The 18101-nt window shown below is 35.2% G+C and overlaps 1 non-coding gene across 1 annotated transcript; it reads left to right on the top strand.

The window, feature by feature from the left end:
• The first annotated feature begins 3263 nt into the window (after positions 1-3263).
• LOC118015452 lies at positions 3264-3370 on the top strand. The gene has a single exon (XR_004680625.1). It is a non-coding gene; the product is annotated as a U6 spliceosomal RNA (small nuclear RNA).
• The last annotated feature ends 14731 nt before the right edge of the window (positions 3371-18101 follow it).

The raw sequence follows: 18101 nt of genomic DNA, 5'->3' as shown, positions 1-18101 counted from the left end.
AGAATCTGATACATGATTGAAACAGCAAAGCAGAGACACATGGCTTCATTCTTTTATATATTCCTAATGTCTTATAAATTTGAAAAGTACTGAAAATCACATGCAAAATGTCTAAATTAATCAATCCTATGCAAATCACAATAAGAAATAAATATACTTGCAAAGTACTAAAGGGGTAAAAAAAAATAGTGAGACGATTTAAGTGGTGACTGTTGGTGGGGAGGCAAACTGGTGCAGCCTCTCTGGAAAACAGTATGGAGGTTCCTCAAAAAGTTAAAAATAGAACTACCTTACCACCCAGCAATTGAACTACTAGGTATTTATCCAAAGGATACAAATATAGTGATTTGAAGGGCATATGCACCCCAATGTTTATAGCAGTAATGTTCACAATAGCCAAAATATAGAAAGAGCCCAGATGTCCATCAACAGATAAATGGATAGAGAAGATACAATAGAATATTACTCAGCCATCAAAAAGAATGAAATAGTGCCATATGCAACATGTGGATGGAACTAGAGTGTATTATGCTAAGCGAAATAGGTCAGAGAAAGACAAATACCATATGATTTTACTCATATGTGGAATTTAAGAAACAAAACAGATGAACATAGGGGAAGGGAAGGAAAAATAAAATAAGATAAAAACAGAGAGGGAGGCAAACTGTAAGAGACTCTTAACTATAGGAAATAAACTGAGGGTTGCTGGAGGGGAGGTGGGTATGGGGAAGGGATAACTGGGTGATGGATATTAAGGAGACCACTTGATGTAATGAGCACTGGGTGTTATATGCAACTGATGAAGTGCTGAATTCTACCTCTGAAACTAATAATACAGTATATGTTACCTAACTGAATTTAAATAAAAAATTAAAAAAAAAAAAGAGAAGAGAAAAGCTTTGGGAGGGTTTCAAGAAGGTGAGTGGCTGAGGAAAATTTGCTTCCTGAGCAAGAACAATGTGTCCCAAGCCTGGGAAAGACATGGCAGAGGGTTAATTTGGGGGTTTTTATGGCTACTATTAATTGACGTTTCTTAACAATTTAATGGGCTTCTAAGAAAAACCCAATATGTAACAGTAAACAAAGAAAGAGAGAAACTCCTTTCTAGTATAAATACTTAAGGCACTTTGAGGCAGGAAAGACTTTGAGAGGCATCAGGACATTTCTGAAAGTTTCAGTATTAAAACAGTTCAGCCAAAATTTTATTCATTAATTCACCTGATTTTTACTTAATACATTCTATGTGCCAGACATTTGGCACATAAGACAGGTTTCATTCTTGCCATTATGGGGTTTATTTATATTCTGAAGGAGCAGAAAAAAACAATGAGAATGCCTGGTGCTCCATGTTTTCGTTACTATGACTGCATAAACAATTACCCCAAAACTGAGTGGCTTAAAACAATAACAAACTTTATTTTGTGCATCAACCTGACATCTGCTGAGGACTGAGGTGGTACAAAGGTTAGGAGTTGAAGTCATCTGAAGGCTGACGTGTCTGATGTTTGAAGGTGGTTGTCAACTGAAACTTTTCTGGAACCGTTGGCTGGAAAAATTATTTGTGGCCTCTCAATATGTCCTGGGATTCCTCAGATCATGGAGTACGGGTTCAGCCCCAGCAGTGAGAGATGAAAAAAAAAATCTGTATGTCCCCTTTGGACTTAGTCTTGGAAGTCACACAGCATTATCCCTTTCAGCACATTCTATTCATTGGAACAGTTAAAATGTCCACCAATATTTAGGGAGAGGGGAAATAGACTCTACCACTTGATGAGAGGTTACAAGGTTCTAAAAGAGATTTTGTGAACTGAATCCCTGAAAACTAGAAGAGACCTAGCATATGCACACTTCAGCTCACTAAGGGGATGGCACCAAGCAGGGGAATTAGGGAACCTAGAGATTAAAAGTGTTCACCAAATGTGTATGCATTGAATACATGTTATTTTCATATGACATACTCTTCTTTAAAACTTGTAATGGCCTTTGTAAAAATGATTTATATAATTTATTATACAGTATATTTTAATATACAGTACTTTACTCTCATTTATTAGGCAATTGAAGTAAATACATAAACTACTATCAAACAGAAATCCATAGTGGGTTTTTTTCTTTTTTTTTCTTTTTTTCATTTCCTTTAATTTAAATTTTAAATTTTTATTTTTTTTAATTTTATTTTACTTTATTATGTTATGTTAGTGGTAGTTAACATCAAAAACACATCATAGACTTCTGGTTTCCCATCTGACATGTAAAGAGTTTAAAAATCATCAGTCCTCAGGGGCACCTGGGTGGCTTAATCGTTAAGCATCTGCCTTTGGCTCAGGTCATGATCCCAGCGTCCTGGGATCGAGCTCCGCATCGAGCCCCGCATCGGGCTCCCTGCTCTGTGGGAAGCCTGCTTCTCCCTCTCCCACTCCCCCTGATTGTGTTCCCTCTCTCACTGTGTCTCTCTATCAAATAAATAAATAAAATCTTTAAAAAAAAATAAAAATCACTCCTCTCCTCACAAGAAGAAAAATGCCGAACAAATTGAAAAACAATTCTTAGAGCCATCAAAGAATTGCTTTCATAGGGAAAACTGCTGTCCTGAAACAAAGAGATAGGCCAATACAGAAAGTTTATTTACCAGAACTAAACTTAGATTTTTGCCAAACAAAACACTAGAACAAAAGAAGAAATATATAATTGAGTGAATTGTTCTTTTTTGTATTTTTCTTTTTTTATTAAGATTTTATTTATTTATCTTGGGGGAGCACATGCAGGGGGAATCAGCAGAGGGAGAGGGAGAAGCAGGCTTCCTGAGTAGGGAGCCTAACGCGGCACTCCATCCTAGGACCCTGGGATCATGACCTGAGCCCAAGGCAGGCATTTAACCGACTGAGCCACCCAGATGCCCCTCTTTTTCATATTTTACTAAAGGAAAAACAAACAAACAAATACACAGCTACTACTCTCTAGAGCTGAGGACCAAGAAGAAGGGAGGTTTGGAAAAGAAAGTATCGTGTACCCAGAAAACCTATCTTCTTCATAACTTTCCATTTCACTGGCTCTGGGAGGGTCCTGGAAACAGGAGAGAGGAAGAAATTACTGTAGCTAAAATAGATGTTGTTAAAGAAAAATCTGTGCCCATGTGTCAGATTGTCCAATTTTTGCCACATCAAATTTTTTAGATTTCTTACAACTGATAACAGTGCTGTTTGCCCCAAACTTACATTTTCCTGAAACATAAGATTAGTGGGTTTAAAAGTAAACATTTTATAGTGCTAGCTTTGAAAGCACACGTACTAAAATTGGAATGATGCAGAGAAGATTAGCATGGCCTCCGTGCAAGGATGATATACAAATTTGTAAAAGCATAACTTTATATTGTTTTTTCCTATAGTTTTCATTTGAAGTATCAATTCTGATATTAACTAACAAATGTTGACTCTCAGATGACTATCATAGATGGACATATGGATGAGGTGACTCAGGTTTAAAAATACAAAGGACATGCAGAAAATGGCAAAGCATTCTCCGTGAAATCAACGTTTCGACATTCTCTAAATGGTTTCTTGTATCTGCGGCTGTAACAGCTTCTGGTCAGTGAAAAGTAAACCATAAGAGAGAGAAAGATAAAACAAGGCAGTTTCCATTGGTGGCAGTAGCTATGCTATGCCCGGGATGTGTCATCTTTACTGACACTTAAAAGGCATATATAAAAACACTTAATGTGTTTGGGTTACTGTTGATGACGGATTGTCACCAAGTCTATCTTCTGTGTAATTTCTTCTCCAAGTTCATCTTAAAAGACAGATGCTTCAGGTATTTTGGGACTTACAAATGTAATGGGTTACTATTTTTCTGTTGCAACTGGTGTTTCCAGAATGATAGTGTAAGTGTTCAGAATAGCTAATGTGATGGAAATCTCTGAAATTGTAATTATGTGCTTTGATTCTGTTTATAAAGAAATGAATTTGGTGGCATCAGTTTCTTAAAATAGACAAAATGTCCACTGGGGAGGGTATGTGCTCTGGTAAGCGCTGGGAATTGTGCAAGACTGTTGAATCTCAGATCTGTACCTCTGAAACAAATAATGCAACATATGTTAAGGAAAAAAAAAAAAAGAAGAAGAAGAAGAAGGTAGCAGGAGGGGAAGAATGAAGGGGGGGAAATCGGAGGGGTAGATGAACCATGAGAGACGATGGACTCTGAAAAACAAACTGAGGGTTCTAGAGGGGAGGGTGGTGGGAGGATGGGTTAGCCTGGTGATGGGTATTGAGGAGGGCACGTTCTGCATGGAGCACTGGGTGTTATGCACAAACAATGAATCATGGAACACTTCATCTAGAACTAATGATGTAATGTATGGGGATTAACATAACAATAAAAAATTAAAAAAAAAATAGACAAAATGTCACAGGACTGTAGTGCATACTTGTTTGGAAATACAGATAGTAGGAGTTAGAATTGCTCCTAACCAGATAGCTTCATGAGTAGGCACTGATGGGAAATAAGCAATTTTTTCCTCACATTTGCCTTACCCATATGTGATTAATCTTGAAGCCACTGGGACTAGTGATATGGAAGATTTAGGGACATAGGTATTTATTAAAATGAGCCCTTGCCTTGACATCCTATTTTGCCACTTTGGATCGTCTTAGTTTAAACTTATCTTATTTCTTGACTCTCATGCTTTATTTAAATTTCCAGTCTTTTCAAATGTAGTTTGTCCTTTCAACACTCTATCTCTACCCATGTGACAAAGATTTAATCATCTTTTGAGCCACTGCTTTGATATCACTACCACTTAGCCCAGAAATGTTTTCTTTCCACCAGATCTGGGTTAGGTACCCTTCCTTTGGTGCCCTTCCTTGTCTATCTCTGTGAGGTGTGTTCAAAACTATCTCTATTACCATTTTATTATTACTATACTGTATAAATTATTTATTAGTTTTACTATTTGAAAGGTATGAGAAAGTGATTTTTTATCATTGAGTATTAGAGAAAAGATTTACTTCCTGTGAGGGTTATTACTTATTTTTTTTTTCTCTCTGAGTTTCAAACTACTTGGTGGTATCCGTTTTCTATAGCTGCCATAATAAATTACCACAAAGTTAAAACAACACAAATTTGTTATTTTACAGTTAGTAATGTTCTATTTTATAGGTCAGAAGTTAGAAACAGGTCTCATTGGGCTAAAGTCAATATGTTGGTAGGCTCTGCCCTTTCTGGAGATTCTGGGAGAAAATCTGTTTCCTTGTATGTTTCCTTGTTCTGTTCCTGTGCTCTTGGTGTCAGATTCAGAAAAACCATTGCCAAGTCCAATGTCAAGATTTTCTTCTAAGTTTCCTTCTAGGAATTTTGTAGTTCCAAGTCTTATATTAAATCTTTAATCCATTTTGAGTCTATTTTGGGATATAGTGTTAGATGGGGGTCCAATCTCTTTTTCTTAAATATAGATAACCAGTTTTCCAACTCTATTTGTTGAGGACACTGTCTTTTCCTCATGGGGTATTCCTAACACCCTTGTCAAAGATCAGTTGACTGTTTTTGTATGGATTTGTTTCTGGGCTCTCTGGAAAGTAGCTGGGCTTTTATGTTTAGGTGGTAAAACATAAATGGGGAGTAACTGCATTATTTCTGGCTAGTTACTGTCTTTCAAAAAAGAGATTTGTTGATAAAGACATGTAATGTAAATGTAAAATAAAGATTTCCCTTTTATATAGTAATTTTACCTTATAAAGCACTTTCAGGGTATCTTAATTTTCACAACTACTGACACTACAATCCCCACTTAAAAATGAGAAAACTGTGACTCTGAGACTAGCTAATATGCCAGAATTATGGCTTCCTTAAAGATCATTCTAGGTCTCATTTTTAATACTACTGACTCTTTAAGAAGATTTTTTTTCCTTCTTTTTATATTACTTGGTTGTAAATGTCATGTAAAAGTGACATCTGGGGGCTTAGTCTTAACTGCCCCTTGCCCCTGATAGTGACAAATGCTCTGAGGTTGTCTTATTTTAGGATGTTTTGCAGAAGTCACTTCTGCAAAGGCTGCAAAACAGAATGCTAGTGTGGTTCCATCTAAGCTGAAAAGTAGGATGTTAGTACTGTTTTATCTTAGCTGTCCTGACTCCATATCTTCTTGTTGGGGACCCTGGTCCTGACTAACTGTCCAACTAACTCTTAACAAATCAACTGATCAACAAATCAGGGGGAAAATGTGTATTTAAGGAGAAATTATTTTTATTGTCCATAAAAGTAGGATGGGAGGAAAGAACAGTTGAATAGGAATTGACAAAGAGAAATGACCTTGACTACAACCTCAACTTGCTTCTTAATATTATTCAACTATTTATAACTAGTTACTCCTAAAATTAATATTGATAAATGTAATAATGTTTTAATTGCATTTTCATTGCTGGATTTTATGAAAGATGAAACATGAGAGTACTTACTGATTATTAAATTAACTTAGCAGTTACCCTTGGCTTCCATATATAAGAAAAATACCTCTATCAATAGTAATAAAGAATCACTTAATATTCTTACCACATCAAGGGTCCAAAAACAAATATGTAGGGTTCTTTTGGGGTGATATTCAGACTATGAAAGACAGTACCGTTTGATACTGGTTGAATGGAACCCTAAGTTAGATCACTTACAGATGTGCCCTTAATTGTGGAAAATAACAGTTATAGTTGTGGAAATGATAACTCAATTTTAAAAAATAACTTTCAATGACTGAAAATGACATAATTCTCCAGAGAACACCGAAGAAAGTCATTCAACAAGACCACCTGTGGAGTTAATGCTCAAGATGTATTTGTCATCCCCCATTTAGCTCCTTTCATGTAAATGCTACAGAGAATTTTTAAAAGGATGGCATAAAGGCATATCAAAATCAAGTTACCAACAAAATTAATAATACATTGACTTAAATTGTGATCAACAATAAAATGTCTTCAAGGAGGCAATCAGACAGCTCACTCAGCAGGAGTGTATCATGGGCTGCAAGCAGATTTGGGACTCAAGCTGCACTGTAATCACACATCTGAACATCAGAGGAGCTGTTTTCTGTTTAGAAAATTATTTTTCTAGATTATTCAAGGAATGGGTTGTTTACTAATGGGCTAGATTAGGCTAGATTATTCAAGGAATGGGTTGTTTACTAATGATTTGCACTGTCCCTAAGTTACCAAAATCATTCATTTTACACTCAGGCCTTAAAAGTAAAATGCTATTATGCTATTTCATTATACTTTATAAAGGAAGTCACAAAGGTGTCTGCATGTGCACATTTTTCTTATTATGTTATGTTAATCACCATACATTACATCATTAGTTTTTGATGTAGTGTTCCATGATTCATTGTTTGCGTATAACAGGCAATGCACATTATTTTTGATATAATAAAGTGAATACTTGACATTAAAAATTCTGCATTTTTTTTCAACCAAAAATAAATTGACATCTGAAAATCTCTTCAAACCCTTGAGACCTAAGAGTGCTAAGATAACAAGACACACCTGATTCTAATGTTTCCATTGGGAGACCAGAAGTGTACTGTGTCTAAAGTGAATTTTTATAACCTAGCTATGATGGTTAATTTTATGTGCTAACTTAACTGGGCTAGGAGACACCTGGATATCTGCTAAAACATTATTTCTAGATGTGTTCTTAAAGAGTGTCTGAAAGAGATTAGCATCTGATTCAGTAGACTGAGTGAAGAGATTTGTCCTCACCAATGTGGGCCAGCATTATCTAATCCAATGAGGACCTGAAAAGAACAAAAAGGCTAAGGAAGGGTAAATTCTCTCTCTCTCTTCTTGAGTTGGATGTCCACCTTTTTCTGCCCTGATATTGGAGCTCCTGGTTCTCAGGCCACAGACTCAGAGTGAATTATACCACCAGTTTTCCTGGTTCTCTAGCTTACAGATCATAGACTGTGGGATTTCTCAGCCTCCATAACCATGTCAGCCAATTCTTATAATAAATCTCCTCATATATCCTTCTGGTTCTATTTCTCTGGAGAACCCTAATACAGATTTTGGTACTGAGAGTGGGGTTTCTGTCTTAGTAAATTTGAGCTGCTATAACAAATAACACAAGTTGGGAAACTTATAAACAATAGAAAACAATAGAAATTTATTTTCTCATAGTCTGGACACTGGGAAGTCCAAAGTTGGGGTGCCAGCATAGCTGGGTGAGGGCCCTTTTCCTAGTTGATAGTTGGCATATTTTTGCTGTGTCCTCACATTGTGGAATAGGCAAGGGATCTCTATGAGGTCCTTTTACAAGAACACCAATTTCACTCATGAGGACTCTACCCTCATGCGCTAAGTACTTACCTCTCAAAAGCTCTACCTTCTAATACTATCTATTCAGGCATTAAGATTTTAACATATGAATTTTGGGGAGACAAACATTCAAATCTGCACTAGCCCTTACCTAAGCAAAAAAAGGTAAGGCTAAATCTCATTTCTGAAGTAGACAATGTTTATGTAGAACCTGAAATTCCTTTTTATAATATTTCCTGCACCAAGCTTCTTATTCCTTACCCATAATTACTGTATCCTGAGGACTCTTCTTCATTATAACACATTTTTTGACCGATCATCTATATGCATGATATAATATTTTGAAGCTCTTATAAATACTTCATCAAACATTCTTTGAATACCAGCTATTTACCAGTCACTATCCTGTGCAGAGTGCCATAGATATGGTTCTGCTCTCTCAAGGAGCTAACTCTTGAGAGTGGGAATCAGACTCACAAAAGTACTTTCCATACACAGTGACTTAGGTGCTGTAATAAGGATATATAGTGAATTTTGGAGACACACAGGTGATAACAGCCAACTCTACCTAGAAGCAATCTAGGAATGTTTCCCAAGGGAATGATGTTAGATTTAAACCTTGAAGGAAGAACAGGGATTTTGCACATGCTCATCTTTTAAACTGGTAAGCATATTTATCTGCAAGAATTTCATTATGATTGGAGCTCTAAGTATTGAGAGGAAGGGTAGGAAACAATGAGAAGGTTGGAGGACCAGGCAGAGTCCAGTTATTAGAAGTTAGAATATTTTGATAAAACTTTGGATTTTATAAAAATTACTAGAATTGATTGATCACCTTATATATGCTAAGTATTGTGGTAAACACTGGACATGCATTACCTCATCTAATTGTCATCACAAACTGCCAGGCAGTATTATTGTTTCCCAGAAGCCAAAAGAAGCTGCAGCTTCTATGAACAAGGACACCAACTCCCTCCTCATCAAAAATGAAAGCCTTCAGAGTAGTTGGCCAAAGAACAGACTAAAAATTGAGAGTCCTGGGTGGTAAATAAATATGTGAAAGTAGAGGGACATGCTTAGAGTTAAAAATCACAATTATTATACTTTGAGGAGGACAAAGTCTTTGAGTAGTAGTTTTAGTTTAGATTACTAGTTTTGAACACAGTAATATCCCTTTAAAATAGTGAGAAAAACAATTTTACTTTTAAAATTGTAAAAAGTTAAAAGAATGTTTATATAATTATAAAAGAGGAAACTAATAACCCTAGGTAGGGAACTAAGACCTCTGGGTTTCTACCTATGCTCTTAGAGAATTTTCACACTTATAAATAAAGAAATTGTATTTAGAAGAACAGTTTGGTCATGTTTTCTAAGAAGTTTATTAAATTATTTGTGTGTTACCTGAGGTTGATTACATTAGAAAAAAATAATTCAAAATCTGTGCTCAGTGAATAACTTCTTATAGCACTTGTTGATTACTGGGTAACATCCTTCATGCTATATTAAAATCATCTGTTTCAGACCAAATTTTAATTTTCCTGAGAGCATGTGCAATGTCTTTTATCTCTCTACCAGACATTTTATATCATGGTAAGACATTAAAAGAAAAATATTTGTAAGACCCTTTATACCAAATATGAGAAGTAGTTAAATGCTTCTTTAAAATGAAAAACAAATGCATTTATGGTGGATCTTTATATGTTGACTAAAGTTATTCCTTGGCTTAAGAATTTCTTTGCATATTCTTGTAATATCCCAACTTTGAATATGCTGATCTTAAAAATAAAAGTCAGTTATATTACCAATAAAACAGTTCCTTCAGGAATATCAGGGAATTGCAATTCAGGACAAGAAAGTTACAGCAAAAACCATAAGCTAGTGCAACAAATAAAGCAAAAGAATGTTATTTTATGGAGAAGAAACAGAAAGTTGGGAGGGGTTGTTTGGAAGGAAATTTCACTGGAGAACAGGAAGAGCTCAAGCTGATGACAGTGTCTCTCCTGAATTGCTGGGGTAGTCAATTTCTTGTAGAAGATGCAATGTACATCTTTTCCTGTTGGGGTCTGAAATTGATGATTCTTTCCTACTGAGGATTATTCTGTTGAGGCATATAATTGACAATCCTTCCTGTAATTGATGGTATGGCATGAAAGCTCCCCCTTCTGGCCTCCTGACTTCTTTTAGTGAGGTTTCCTTTTATTAATTTTCACAGATACATCATTTATTTTTAACATAATGAGCCTTAAAAATATTATAGAGTTAACTTACTCCATTAAGTTTTGATGTATGAAAATAGCAATGAAAATCGGGTTAATTTAGTAGTCATCAATATAACAAATTAATGGAGTCACAATCAACAAAGTATATTAAAACCACTGGATAAAAGTTTGTTGGGGCAAGGATTATGATCTAAAAATATCCCCTTAAAATTACTTATGAATTGACAAAGGAACAATTCATTACAATAAAGAAAAGATAGACTGGGTGTTATATGCAAACAATGAATCATGGAATACTACATCAAAAACTAATGATGTAATGTATGGTGATTAACATAACATAATAAAATTTAAAAAAAAAAGAAAAGATAGTCTTTCTACACATGATGCTGAAACAACTGGACAGCAACATATAAAAAAAATGAATCTAGTTGCAAACCTTATATTCTTCACAAAAATTACCTCAAAAGGATTACAGACCCAAATGTAAAAATAAAAACTATAAAATTCTGGCAGACAGTCTCTCTGCTATCCTGCCTGATGCTCCCTTATGGTGTATTTAATAAACTATACACTTCTATTTCCTAAAACAAACAAACAAACAAAAAACTATAAAATTCCTAGAAGACAACACAGGAGAAAATCTAGATGATCTTGGGTTTGGTGATGACTTTTTAGAAAGACACCTAAAATTCATAAGGAATCTCAAGGGATTTCAAAGAGGCAAAATGATCTTGAAAAAGAACAAAGCTGGAGATTTCACACTTTGTGATTTCAAAGCTTGCTGCAGAGTTTTGGTAATCAAAACTGTGATACTGATATAAAGGTAGACATACAGATGAATAGACTAGAATAGAAAGCCCACAAATAAACCCTCACATACATGGTCAAATGCCTTTTAACAAGGATGCCAAAACCATTAATGGGGAAAGGACACGGTTTTTATCCACAATGGTGTTGGAAAAACTTGATATCCACATGTCAAAAAACCCATACTTTGCATCACACAATAAAATTAACAGAAAAAGGATCAAAAACTTGAAGTTTAAGAGCTAAAACTATAAAATTTTTAGAAGACAACATAGGAGAAAAACTTCATTGCATTGAATTTGGCAGTTCAATGGATATGACACCAAAAGCACAAGGAACCAAACTTACCTGTCTCTTGCCATCTCCACAGTTTGATACAAGCCAAACATTTGGGAGAAGTTCACTAGAGTCTAGTCTCTATAGACAAACCAAGCACATTTGCTGTACACTCCACTTTTGATGCCCTAAGTTCTTAGTAACATCATGAACCCAGTTTAAGTCAGTATTTCTAATTTGTATACCTGGAATCATAGATTTTACTTATCTTGCATATTTAAGTAGCTTCTTTCTTTACAGTACACTATAGCATAAAGAAAATGTTTTCAACATGTATTTATTTATCATTTAGTAGATGCTTCTACATGAAGGACTCCAAAAAATGATTAAACCACATATTCATAATCTCAAGGAATTTTCAGTTTAGTGAATGAAGTAGCTAAATTAAAAGATTATTACACCACTTTGTATAAGAGACTAGCCTAGAATGGGAGTGAGATAAGGCTTTTTAGAAGAGATGCTGCCTTCACATGTAAAACGAATTTGTCAATGAGTTGCTTAGTTCAACAGCTCCATTAAGTTTCTCCCCTCCCCCAGGCTTCAACTAGAATATTTGATTTCTACTTGTGTCTGTGCAAATTTTAATTAAATATTGTCTAATATTAGATACTTATGTGCTTGGAATAACTTTGAGGACAGTGGCAGATAAACATAAGCATTATCTCTAACTTCAAGAATATTGTTATTTTATGGAAGTGGAGAGATGAGAAAACTATGCGTATATCCACTTCAAAAGCTTAAGAGTTATTTAGATTCATTGGTTGCTATCTGACAATAGATAGTTTGGCTTGGCAATAGGAGAATGTAGATACTTGACAGAAGAGCTTTAAAACTTTGTTTTCCTTTATTTGGGATAGAGTGAAGTCAGATACATTCAAGTCAGAAGTGGTTTGAATATTAACTCACATTTATGTGGATGCGAAAATATATTTGGTAGTAAAATGACACAATAGGAATTTGAATAATTTGATTGAGTACTTCCTTGACTATAAGGATAATTTAATCATATTTCAACTCTTCTTATTTGATTTATTCTGAATAACCATAGTTTAAAATAAGAAAGAACTGTTATTCAAGGAGAAAACTGAAAGGAATTGCCTTTATTCATACTTCCTAAGTGCAGGGGAAAGACTACTACCAGCTTATTGTAATTTATTGACAAAAATAAAGGTTCATCAAATTCACATGAGAGACTGTGCCAAAAAGTAAACAGCCATTTTGCAAAACTGGAATCTTTCTAAAGGAAAGCTCAAGAGAAACACAACAATTTGGCCTATTTTCACTTCTGATTTTGAAAAGGTTTAACTTGGAGTATCATATGCATCAACACTCTGGAGTTATTTTTTTTCTATGTGGATTGTATGAATCGGTTCCAGCCAATTTCACCTACATCAGTCAGCTGAGGACTAGAAGCATGGTTGCATAATCAGTAGGGATTTGCTAGAATCTTCAACTCCTCCAGCACAGACTGCAGATGAAATCTGTGGTCAAAGCAGCTCTAAAAGCATTGTTTATGAAAGTCAATGTGAGTTCCAGAAACTGATTATAAGCACTCACTGATTAACAAATCTTAATGTGGACCAAGCTCAACTTCACTTCCCACCAATAACTGTTCCCATTTTTAGACATTTAAAGCCAAAAAAATGTAGTAATTATGGGAGAAATTTGCATATGGCATGTGGCTATTTCATAAATTGATGTTTATTTTGTTCAGAACAACATTCAAATCTGACGAGAAATGAATGTTGAATATTAACAGACTTTTGTAGATAATGATGACTGTACTGTGGTAGGTGTTCAATAAACATTTCTAATAGACAAATAATGTTAAAATAGCTAAAAGGTACAAAGGCAAAACTATAAGGACAAAAAACAGATCAGTGGTTGCAATAGACTGTGGTTAAGGACAGGGTTGACAACAAAGGCCCACAAGTTTTTTGGGGGGAAGATGGAACTACTCTTATTGGGTGGTGGTTACATGATTGCATATATTTGTATTTGATTTATATATATATGCCAAAATTCATAGAACTGAGGGTGAATTTTTCTATATGTGAATTATATCTCAATGTATCTGACTTTAAGAATAAAAGCTCTGAATATCATGTGGGCTATGTTATTGAAGCATGTTTCTTTCCAAAACTACCTACATTTTTCATTCCTCCCACACATATACAAATGTCAACCTCAATACCCCAGATGTAATGAAGCTTTAAAATATAGGGGGTGCTAAATAATTTTGAATTATCTAGGAAAAAATAAATCTATTAGGAGTTTATTTTACTGTCACTTTTATCATTTCCTCTTAGATTCCATACCCTGATTCTGAGATAGATTTGAATAGAGGAGAAAAATCCTTTTTCAGAGAAGGCAAACAAGCTGCTTATACATGTTTCAAATTACCAGTTTTATATTTTATTTTGAGCTATGAAGATACTCCTCATTATGCTATTTCAAAGCACCAATACACTTTTAAAGATTTATTTATTTATTTTAGAGAGAAAGAGAGTGCATGCATGCAGGGGTGGTGGGCAGAGGAAGAGAGAGAATCTTAAGCAGGCTCCATGCCCAGCATGGAGTCCAATGTGGAGCTTGATCTCATGACCATGAGATCATGACCTGAACAGAAACAAGAGTCAGACACTTAACCAACTGAGCCCAGGCACCCTGCTAATGCATTTTAAAATTTTAGACAGGAATGGATTATTCTAGGACTTCCTATGGATATCATTATATGTGTAGAGATCATGTCTCACTGAAACATTCTGATATAATTATTTCAAATATGGGTCAAGTATTCATGTTGATAACTAATTTTGCTTTGTTTTAAAGTGGATTATTTGCAGGTGACAATATTATATTTGGGATATTATCAAATTAAATTAATAGGATTTCTACCTTTATTAGTATAGAGAATTCTTTATAAAATTCTTTCACTAGAATACAACTACCTCTGAGATAAGTTACAACATATCTTTCATGGCATTGCTAAAGTTATATAAAAGTTGGAGGAATGACCCAGTGATGGGCAACCAAAGAAACCCTGGACGAAAATGAGCAGTGAGTGATGCCTAGAACACTGGCCAGAACATAGGGGTGTTCACTAGATACCTGGAGTGGATATCAAAGCTAGTGTTGCCTGTGAGCAAATGCCAACAAAGAACACTGAAAAAAAAAAAGGAATTACATTTTTATAAAATTGAAGGGAAATAGGGGGAGGAGCAAGATGGCAGAGGAGTATGAGACCCAAATTTCGTCTGGTCCCAGGAATTCAGCTAAATAGGGATCAAACCATTCTGAACACCTACAAACTCAACAGGAGCTCGAAGAAAAGAATAGCAGCAACTCTCTGAACAAAAAAGCGACCACTTTCTGGAAGGTAGGATGTGCAGAGAAGTGAATCCGAGGCAATATTCAGGAAGATAGACCTCGGGGAAGGAGACCTCCATCAGCTGCTACCGGCAAGTGATAGAGCAGCGGAGCACAAAATCGGAACTTTCAGAAGTCGGCTCTGCTGAGGGACGTCACTCCAGTAGCTAATTGGGGGGTGGGACCCTCGCTGAGACAGTGTGGTCTCAGGACCCTCAGGGTCACAGAAAGACCGGGGGTGCCTAAGTGTGGCAGAGCTCCCAGGTATCGGAGCGGGGAGGCCAGCTGCAGAGACGGAGCCAAGGAGTGGGTTCTCAGCTCAAGGTTGCCATAAAACGTGATCCATGGCACAGTCAGGCCACTGCTCCTCCAGCAGGGACCCAACAAGTAGCAGATCAGGGGAGACTCCCCTTTCTCCCCCGGGAGGAGCAGCGCGAGAGCACACCACAGGGATCTGCTGGGTTTGGAGACTCCAAACGGGGTCATGTGCCAGATATAGAAATGCTGGTCACAGACCAGGTGAGCACAGAGTGTGGCCAGAGACCGGGGAGATGGGAGTGACTGACTGCTTTTCTCTGAGGGCTCTAAAAATCTACATAATTCTTGGGATGCCTGGGTGGCTCAGTCGTTAAGCGGCTGCCTTCGGCTCAGGTCATGATCCCAGGGTCCGGGGATGGAGCCCCGCATGGGGTTCCCTACCCAGCGGGAAGCCTGCTTCTCCCTCTCCCACTCCCCCTCCTTGTGTTCCCTCTCTTGCTGTCTCTCTGTCTGTCAAAAAATAAATAAAATCTTAAAAAATAAAAAATAAAAATCTACATAATTCTTTATAGAGAAATATAAGCATCTCCTCTCATATAATCAAAACAAGAAAAGTATGGCCATTATTAATGTTTCTATTCAATATTGTTTCAGAAGTTTTAGCCAGAAATACAAAAAGGAACAGAAACATATTTATTATGCTCAAAGGTTACATATATATTTTGAAATAAACTATGTAAATTGCAGTAATAAATGAACTAACCATGAAAAGTCTAACAAAAATATGTGCCAAAAGATTCTTTAAGATAATTGTAAAACAGAGTAGAATATACTAAAGAAAATCTGAATGAATAGAGAAACATGCATGTCACTGAACAGAAACTTTACTAACGTCAAAGTGTCAGATCATCACAAATTGATTTATGGATATAATTGAAAAACAATATAAAATCAACACAAAAAGATTTCAAATAATAGTGTATAACCTAGAAGGCAGATCGGATGACTAAGAATATCCAAGAAATTCTGGTGAGAGAGAAGAATAGGTGAGAGAGATGTCAAAGCACTAATACTTATTTAAAGCTCTATTAATTATATCATATACTCTTGGCACGGGATAGATGAGTTTATCAGAGGAACAGAAAAGAAAAATTATATGCAAATTGAGGCATACGCAAATATATAAGCATGCTATATCACACATCTCAAATTTTGGAGCCTGGTGAAATGATGTACATTTAATAAATAGTATTGGAACAACTGTGTATCCCTATGGTCAAAACGAAATTAAATACTTAAATTACATTAAAGTCAAATATCAACTTCAAATCACTTAGAAAATTAAATGTGGAAAGCAAACTTTAATATAGTCCCAAGAAAATGTGAATGAACATCTTTATGATCCCTGATCTATGAAATATTTTATTAAGATGATGCAAAATGATCTGACCATAAAGTGATTGATAAATTTGACTACACTAAATTGAGAATTATTGTTAGTTAAAGAATGTGAAAGATAAACCTCAAACTGGAAAAATATTTGCAGCCTATTTAACCAAGAAATGATTAATATTTAAAAATACAGTATTAAGAACCCCTACAATTCAAAAAGACCAATGACTGAATTTAAAATTTCCTGGAAGCCTTGAATAAGCTTTCCTTATATGAGAAACAATCAATGGCCAGCAAACAAAAATATACTCATTCTTTTCTGAAACACGGGAAATAAAATTTTTATCTCTATGATATCATTTTATACCAACAACATTCATAAAAATTTTTTAAATCTGGTAACTCTAAGAATTACTACAGATGTGGGGAGTTGGGGATTTAGACTGGTACAGGTGCATTGGAAAGCAAATTAGCATTAACCAGTATAGAAGAATATGTGAACAATTCATGATCCATAAATTCTACTCATACGTATATACCTTAGATAATTTCTTGTGAGTGTGCATCAGGATACATACACTGGAATATATGAGTAGCATATAATAGCAAAAGTTGAAATAACCAAAATAACCATCAACATAAAAATTGATAAATGATGGATATTTATGTAGTAGAATACTATAAGTAGCAAAATTAAAATAGCTATGACTTACACACATCAGGTAGTATGATTTTTAAAAACACAGTTAAATTAAAAAGGTGAAGAGCAGAAAATCACACAAAATATGAATCAATTTTCATACTGTATGAAACTGAGTAAAATTAAACATTTCAAAACATACTTAGATGATTTAAAATAAACCCCTGAAATATGAAGAAGTTGTATGATAAATAGATAGATGATAGATATATAGATAGATGTGTAGATATAAACACACACACACACACAAAGCAAGGAAGTGGCAAACACAAAAGCTAAGAAACTGCTTATTAGTGGGGAATGTAGGCAATACACCTAGGCCTGTTAAACAGTTATTGATAATATTCCATCATTAGTTGAGTGGTAAATTCACAGTATTTATTTTATAAAGATCTTTCATAGTTTGTTTCTAGGTTACATACATCCTTTTGTATGTATGTTAAACAGCTTAACAATAACCCACAACCCTCGGACTGTATGTATGAAATGAAAATATATTCATGAGTGTCAATATAAAAGCTACAGTTTTGGTTTTTGACCACATCCTCTAGCTGCTCGCTCTGGTCTTGGAAAGTCCTAGCCTGATCAAAAAAGGACAATAACCTTTGAGACTTATAAGGCAGTGTATACTCATGGAAGAAATTAAAATATATCATTTTGTTTAGGATGCACATTTGATGTATCTTCACCCTTATAACAAAACCACATAACCTCGAAGCTCTGAAGGTG

Source organism: Mirounga leonina, unplaced genomic scaffold, assembly GCF_011800145.1.
Source record: "Mirounga leonina isolate KUSES-001 unplaced genomic scaffold, KU_Mleo_1.0 Mir_165, whole genome shotgun sequence".
Taxonomy (NCBI): domain Eukaryota; kingdom Metazoa; phylum Chordata; class Mammalia; order Carnivora; family Phocidae; genus Mirounga; species Mirounga leonina.
Note: the sequence above shows the minus strand (reverse complement) of the source record. Positions and strands in the feature narration are given on the sequence as shown.